Genomic DNA, 8,884 nt, shown 5'->3' on the forward strand with positions numbered 1-8,884 from the left:
CTTTCCCTAGAACCTGTGTCCCTGGTTCCACAGTGGGGAAGCAGCTTCTCATGGGATGACTCAGGCTCTCTCCTGTCCTGATGCCTACTCTCTGGACAAGTTTTGGTTCAGCCTCCTCTGGCTGGGGGTTGAATCTCTACCCCCTCTCTCCAAGACTGGAGTTGACTCCTCCCCAGCTTCTCTTAGTCTTTTCCTTCCTTATGCTTTTTATGGCTCAGTAGCAGCCAATCAGAGCCCTTGGTTTGCAATTGGGGCTCTGGTCACATTTCAAATACTCCATTAAAAAGTATGCACTGTGCACAGCATGCCCTCCTATCTGGTAAAGCTATTGCACCTTCTGCAAACGTTTTGCTGCCCTTTTCTTGCAGAGTTCTTAAGCACAGCTCACCCACTCAGCTTGCAGCCAGGTGAGCTTTGCAGCTGTTACATATATGGTATTTTACAGCACTTGTTTTCCATGAGGGTCCCATGGCTCTCCTCACAAGATTAGGGTGTGAGAGTATGGTTCATGGTTAAATTCTAATTGCAATTTACCTTCCCTAACTTTCTGGTCACTACAGTGTTTAGTACAGTACTCAAGTTTGGAATAGCAGTGCTGTACACTATTAAATGATTTGGTTCTACTTAGATATGGTTCCTGGTCAGATACAGATGGAGAGATTACAGCGTACTCATATACATATAACAACTACATTAAGCAAGTTCTTGCAAAGTCCCAAACTTGTACGTTTGGAAATGCCAGAATTAAATCTGCCTTTGGAATTGTGACGTGTCCTCCTTGCATTACAGTAAAATAAATAGTTATGCAAGCACCTACCATTTCTTGTATGTCACTCAAAATAATGATTTTATTTTTATCTTGTTCTAGAATGAGATTCCCACTGGAAAGCCAAAATATTTTAGTTTTTATAGGCTCCTGTATGACTGAGAGCATGATTGATACTGGTATGTTTGTATCATATCTATATATATATATGATGGTGAAGAGGTGTTGTGTAGAATATAAGGCCTGCTTCTTACATGGGAAAAGTTTTATGAATGAAAAAGATAGTTTGTTGTAACTTGGTCCAAAGATTAGAAGATAAACCTGGGAACAGAGAAGCCTGGATTCTAATTGCAGTTCTTCTCAATTATTTATATTACATTCATGCCTAGGAGATATTATCAAGGATCAGAAGCACATTGCACTAGGCATTTTACAAATGTGGGAAAAGATCAACCCCTGCCCTAGAGACATAACAGATGGATGAAACAAGAGAAAGGTGAAGGGCCAGTGGGAGAAGTGACAATAAAAAAATCATATTTTATAGGATAAAGGTATTGTGTGATAGGCAGTCCTTCCATTTCTTTTCCATGTGACCTTGGGAGCATCAATTATATTTTTGTCTCAGTTTCTCCATCTGTAAAATGGGGATAATCCTTTTCTGACTTCACAAGGGAGCTGAATCCCAGTCCATTTGTATTTATGTGGCACTTTAAGACTCAATGGGTCCATCCATATGTGCATATAAATGTGATGTAATAAACTCCGGTACTTATTGTGCTGGAGTTTATTGCTCCCAGGAGCCACATTTACACATGTACCTGAGACAGCAGCACATTGGGCTGGGTCAGAGCAGCCCTGACTGGCAGGGGGTCTGGGAGGTCAGCCTGGCAGCTCAGGGCTGCTCTAACCCAGATCAATGTGCTGTGGAGGGGCTGGCTGGGGCACGAGGGTGCTCAAGTGTGAGGTTAGCTAGCAGGCAGCCCCCGCACTGAAGCACCCTCATGCCCCAGCCAGCCAGAGCAGCATCTATATGTGCTGCTGTACAGTAAAAAACTCCACAGCAGGATACTACTTGTATTTACAAGTATTACTTTGCTAGAGTTAACTAGTTTACTCCACTCTAATAGGGCCGCGTGTGTAGATAAGCAACATTTACTGTGGAGTTAATTAGTCTACTGTGCACTAAACAGCTCATGTAGATGTGCCCAGTGGGAAACTATGACTGCCTGAGCTAGTTGGGAAGTTTTTTGCCAGTTGGCTTTGTATTTGAAAATGCTGATTTGTTCTAACCAAACCTTTTCATAGGAATGCATCACCTTTTTAAGAAAACCTTTATCATGAAGGTTTGCAGGTTCAAGATGGAATTATAGGGTTCCAGTATTAGGGCATATACTGTACCTTGAAACCTAGGTTCAAATCCCTATTCTCCTTGTCTTAGAAAATTGTCTGTTCCAGGGAGGTTCTCTCTATGGTTACATTTTATGACTAGAAAGTCTTGGTTTAATGCTGATGTGGAACAGGAATATTTTTTTCAGCTCTAGCTATTGGATAGATGCTAATATGCTGCATGTGTGTAATAATATTTATTTAATGCTAGTCAAATAATAATGGTCATTCAGAAGTAAAAAGGCTTATGGAGTTCATCTATCTCTAAATGAAGTCAGTGGGTGACTCTTTATTGATATTAATCTGAGGTGGATAAAAATCTTAATGAAAGAAATATTTATCAGATTAACTAGCAGGTAGATTGCTGAGAATTATATTTACCTCTATTTTTGCTGCAATTATTGCCTTTGGTTATTCTGAAATGTTCTCAGTTTATCTGGGTATTTTAAATAGGATACAGAGGTTGTTAATATATTTTGATTTTAGATACTTCAGGAGGTTCTGCTGAATTCAATTTCTCTAAATGGTCTTGCCCTGTTTTAATAATTTAGGCTCATGAACAATAACACACAACCGTGCTGTTGAAAAAGCGTGAAAAGGTTTCAGGTGTCTTTTTTTCCCAATGTACATGGGCGAAAATCACTTGGAGAGTCTTTATATCTGTAGTTTGAGCAGAAAAGGGTTAGCTCCAAAACTAGGGTCTACTGCAAGGGTGACCAAACTTCCTACCACTTGTAGCTTCAAACTAAACTCTTGGCATGACCAGGAGCAGCAGGACGCAAAACTCTTGAAACAGGGGGAGATCTAGTGGGGTGCAGTGGCACAGTCCCTCCTCTGCCCCACCAAAAGTTTAAAACCAACTGCATGACAATGGCAGCAGATCTTTATTCACGCAGCAGTGAGGGAGTCAATTGGCTTCATGACTTATTGTAAGCTACCCGATTCCTCCTAACCTTTTAATTCTACAGGTGTTGTTGACCCTCTCTCTTTTTTAATGATCTTGATATTCCACTAATCAAGCTACACTTTCTTCTGCAATTCTGCTGTCTGCTAGCTGCTCCTGCTAATGTAGATATTTCAAGGCCCTGAAGATTGTTTTTAACTCTAGCTAAAAACATTAACTCAGGCGTGGAAACCTTAACTCAGGTATCATTAATTCAAGTATGGAAATAACTTTCAGTGAAGCATTGGAGGCACTGTCAAGATGCCCGCAAACTAAAGAAACAACATGTTTTGCTAATTGTTTGCCTCGCTTGTTGTTTTTTATATATATAATGTATGATACAGCAAATTAATGCACATTCCAATAAAGTTGCATCTGTTCTTTCTTCAATGTTAAACTGAATAATATGAGATTGGGCCCCTAGCTTATAAGTAAAGCTTCTAGTTTCTTTTTAACTGGAGATAAAAGGTATACCATCTGTACTCTCCTATTCAAAATCTTAGATCTGCTCTTGCCTCGAAATGTGTATAGCCTAGTGATCTGAGCACAGCACTCTATTCCTGTTTCTTCAAGAGCTGCATTTAAGCTGGCTGGGAGCCACAAACAGCTCCCAAGCTACGCTTTGGCCATCTCTAGTCTCTTCCATCAAGAGGCTGAGAATCTCCTTTAAGATGCTGAGCACCCAGAACCTCCATTTGCTTTGCAGAATGTGGTCAGCAACTGGCAGGAAGAGGATTTTTAGGAAATCGTAATAACAGGGACTAGGGACAGAAAGTACACATAAACTGGTATAAGTGATAGGAAACTGGTTCAAAACTGTAACACAACAAAAGTTCAGTGCCCAGAAAGCACTTTTAAAATGGCCTAAACTGGTTTCAGATAAACCTACATGGATTTAGTGTCAGACTTAACTGACTTAGGTTAAATTGGTTTATTGAATTTCTGTCCCAGATCCCCTCCAGATTTAAGTTAACTCACAGTCCCCTAGCATCCCAGGATGCTTTGTACCTCCCCTGCAACACTCCACCTTCACGGGGTGGGCGGGCTACCCTTGACCCAATCTGTCTGCTCCAGGGAGGTGTGCTCTAGTGCCCCCTGGCTTCTGGCCTGGGCCACTGCAGGCATGTGGCTTCATTTCCAGAATCAAAAGTGAATGGCTGTTCACTTGCTTATCGATTCAGTCAACCCAGCTTACAGTAACCTGCAAAGACTGAATCAATTCAGCCTCAGGCTTTTTGACTGTCTGTACTTACCGAGGGAGTTTACCTTCCTTTCTATGTAATAATAGTTGGGTTTGGAAGAATCAACTCTTATTTGCATATGCATCTGGGTTATGAATCTGGCGTGCTGAACATGTATGAAATGGCAATTCTTTTCCTCAGCGCATTAGCCATTAGCAAAGTGACACAATAAAATGAGAGCAACCACTTTTACCACCAACTAATGGAGAACATTTGCATGGGAATCCCTTGCTAAGATGTTTGTAGCCTTTTGTGCAACTATCATATATGCAAAGCCTACCACAGTGCCTGTGTATGCATGAGGCTATATATTATGTGTGGCTTAGTTTTACCCAAGGTAGTAATGGCAAATCCACTGATTCTTCAGGTTCCACAGAATGTTTCATGCATAATTTCTTGGTTGTACTATTTGTTTTTTTCTGAGGCAAATGTCATAAGTACAATCTAGTTACGACTAAAAGCATCTGCTCTGTGAGGCTTGCCAGCCAGTTTTAGTTATGGTCAATGGCACTTGAGAGGTTTGCTGTCCACAATTACACTACAGAAAAAACATTCTGTATGTCTAAGAATTGTTGCATACAGGATAGAAATAGAACACCAGAGAAAAGTGTGTGTGTGCATGCGTATGTATATATAGATCTATCTATTTATATACAGATACAGATCTAGATCTATCTCTCTAACTAGATATAGATAGATAGATCTATATTTAGATAGATAGATAGATCTATATATACATGTGCACACACACACTTTTCTCCGGTGTTCTATTTCCATCCTGTATGCTACATATATATAATTATAGTTAAAGTTTCCTGTTACAATGATCCCTCCTGGAATAAGCAGTAATAGAGACAGGCTCTAGTAATTTACTTACTGCCCATGATTCGTTCCATGTTTTAAAAGTTACTTTGCAGGTTGAAAAAAAAAAAGCCATATAAATACCGCTGCATATTTTTAAAGAGGTCACTCACTAGAGAGGAGCATAGCAGCTATTAAGCATCAGTAGTGCACTGTAGTTTTCAAGCTCCTATATAAAGATTAAGGTTTCCAAAGAGGCTGTCTTTTTTTAAAGAACTGGATTGCTTGTTATAAAATGGCAGATAATTTCAGATATCTCCAAGGGACATGTCACATGCTGACTCCTCCACCAGGAAAAGAAACAGTTCCTTCAATTGCTAAAATATGAATATGGAAAGATCAAGTTTACATAACTCACATTATAGGGCAGATAATGTGAATTAGCATAACATCACTAAAGCTGTGCTTTATAGCTGAGGATGATGCACAGTGTGAATTATGGGGACACATGAGTTACTGTATGATGATTTCCACACAAGCAAAAATATCTGAGATACTAAAAATATGTGTTGGCCAGAATTTTAAAGCTTGAATTTCATAGATGTCCACTAATATTGAGATGCCTTAGGTCACGGCATCCAATTCTAGTGAAGTTAAAACACCAAAAAAGAGTGGATGCTATTGAAATATCAGCTTTAACTTCTTGGCCAATACGTATGTTTTAGTCTGCAAACTTATGGAAAAAATGGAGGTTGAGTTTAAAAAAAAATGGTGCAGGGAATTTAGTCTCACATTTCCCATTAACATGTGCTACTAAATCCATTGTGACAGTCCATCTGTGGCATTTAATTTCATTAAATGGAATACGTATTGCTAAATCATTCCTGCAATGCCTTAATGCTAATTAAAGATAATTCACACAGTGATTGCTGGTAAACCAGTGATTTATATTGCTCTACTAATCCCCTGCACCTTTATAATGTATTGGGAACTACACATCCAAAAGAAAAGTTTAATTTCAATTACAATATCCCATTACTGGTGGGCTGAAGACGCACCAGATTAATTTTTCTCATGGTGGAAATTTCCTGGGCTGGAAGCAATTTGCCACAGAATGTCTTTTTAGTGAGATATAAGCCAAGATCTTTACCTGCAATACATACTTGTGCTCCTAGGTGTTTCCATGCTATATACAGGACGTGGCCTCTTAAGAAACAAAACAACACAGGTTGAATTCAGGTTGAATAGAAACCTGCTTGTGTCTGTAGTTAGGTCTATTAATGCGTGCCTCGTATTTTAAGAATTTCCTTGATTTCATGTATCCTGCCAAGTGTTAGTGAGGTCTGCACAGGTACAAATGGGAAAAAAGTTAAATAACTCCTGCTTGCTTGCTTGCTTTCAAAATGGTCACCGACAGGAGTGTTTGCTCAGAGCTCTGAAAGCTTCTCCCTGTTTTGTGAGCCTTTCTCCTTCTCTTGTTTTGTTTTCCCTCCCCTAGACAGTCTGACCCCTTTCCTTCTATAGTCCCCCACTTTTCATTACTTTTTCCTGCCTTTTTCTCCATTTTCTCAGCCTTTTCTCCTGAAGTCACCCTCTGCCCCTCCCCTCCCACACCCACAGGTTGTTTTTTGTTTTCCCTCCCTCTCCCTGAAGCTTTCTGCTGCTTATTGGTTTCCCTTCCCTTCCCTGCTACATTACTTAACTTTCTCCTCTCCCCTGGGGTTAGTTAGTTTGTGTCCAACTTCTCTGTTCCCTGCTGGAGAAGGGCTGCCCATCCCCCACCTTTCTGGTTCTTTTCAGGGTTAACCCTTTTTTTTGCTGGAATGGCTGAAGGCAGCTCCCAGCAGTTCGCTGCTGGGGTTTCAGCCCCCCTGGACCGGAGCTTAGGTCTCCAGCTTCATGCTCCTCCACTGGAGGAGTGTGATGCTGCTATGGGGGTGCTCATAGGCTGCAAGCATATCCTCTATGCTGCCCAGGTGAGTTCAATCCCCATCATCTTCCTCAGCTCCCCTGCTTTAGTGCATGAGGTTGTGGTAGCAGCTGTGTCAGTCAGGGGCGTGTTTTGCCTCACAACATCTCTAGACATACCGGCTGTTTGTGTGGTAGCCTCGAATATGCCTCCATTTTTCTTGGACAATGACTTCACTAACTTCCTGCACCCTTATGGCATGGTTACAGCACCAGTCCATAGACTGCTGCTTGGCAGCAAGGTCCCTGAGCTCCAGCATGTCCTGTCCTTTAAAAGGCAGCTGTTCATGCTCAGTCCATGTCCTTCATGATTGATGGGCAGTGGTACGAGGTCTACCTCACAACTGGGGACGCCTCATATTTTAGCTGTGGTAGTAGGTCCCACCTCATTACCCAGTGCCTGAAGAAGAAGCTGGTCACAGCAGAGCCTCCTGTGACTGTGCCCGATGGTGGCTCATCCACCTCTGGTGTGGCAGCTTCATCGGGTGGTGGGGAAGGGCCTTCCTCCCAGTCACTCCCCATTTCATCAGAGTCAGCTAGCTCTGTGGTGGTAGACCTGGCCCCTCCTTTTCTTCCCGTCAGGGGAGGGTTTGGCCTCTCCTGCTGGGAAGGGCAAGTCCCAGAAAAAGGGGGTCTTCTAAAAAGACCTTGTTATCCCCTCAAGGCCTCCCCATCACTTTGAGGGCAGCTGAGGTTAATGAGCAGCCCCCACCCCGCCTGCCTCCTCGGCATGCCCCCCAGACCCTGTAGTGGTTGGGGGTGAGCTGGGGGTAGGGGAGGTAGTGGAGGAGTCCGATGGCTCCCTCTGCCTCTCAGATCCTTGAGTCTGACTAGGTTGATATGGAGGTTGGACCCTCTGGGAGCTGCAAGTGGCTTTGGGAGCAAGAGTGCCCAGCCCAGGAGAGCACACCACCCAAGAGATCAGGGACTTGGAGGGCTCAAGTGCCTCTATACTAATGGTAGGAGCATGGGGAACAAGCAGGCAGAACTCACATTTCTGCTTGCAGATAATAACTTTGATTTAGTGGGGCTAACGGAAACCTGGTGGGACCCTACCCATGACTGGGAGGTACACATTGAGGGCTACAGGTTGTACAGAAGGGACAGAGTATGGAGGAAAGGAGGTGGGGTTGCTCTCTATGCAAATGAGCATTATACATCTACCCTAATCAAAATGGGATCAGAGTAGGAGAAAGTTGAGGCATTGTGGGTTAGGGTACATGGAGGTCAAGGGGAAAGGGACTTGGTGGGGGTTCTGCTACAGACCACCACACCAAGAGGAAAGCTAGACTTGGAGTTCTTGAGTCAGCTCTCAGAAGCCATACAGTGTAGGGATTGGTTGTCATGGGGGACCTAAACTACCCTGACTCCTGCTGGGAGGAGGAGTCAGCCAAATGCAACCATTCATATAGGTTCTTAACCTGTGTGCAGGACCTTCACCTAATGCAGGATGTATACAACCCACTAGGGGGAATGCCTTACTGGACTTGGTGTTGGCTACAGGGGAGGACCTGGTAGGGGAGCTGCAGATTCATGGTCACCATGGGGACAGTGACCACTTATCAAACGAATTCACCCCACGTCATAGGGTGGCTAAGATAATTAGTAGGGTGGAAGTGCTTGACTTTAGGAAGGCCAACTTCAGAGTGCTTAGGTGCCTAGTCAATGACGCACTGCAGGATAGGAGTATTGGCGAGATGGGAGTCCAGGAAGGGTGGTCGTTCCTAAAGAAAACAATCCTTTTGGCACAGAGGGAGACTATCCCAGTATGAGGGAAAA

The sequence above is a fragment of the Alligator sinensis genome, unplaced genomic scaffold, assembly GCF_000455745.1.
Source record: "Alligator sinensis unplaced genomic scaffold, ASM45574v1 scaffold300_1, whole genome shotgun sequence".
Lineage (NCBI taxonomy): Eukaryota > Metazoa > Chordata > Crocodylia > Alligatoridae > Alligator > Alligator sinensis.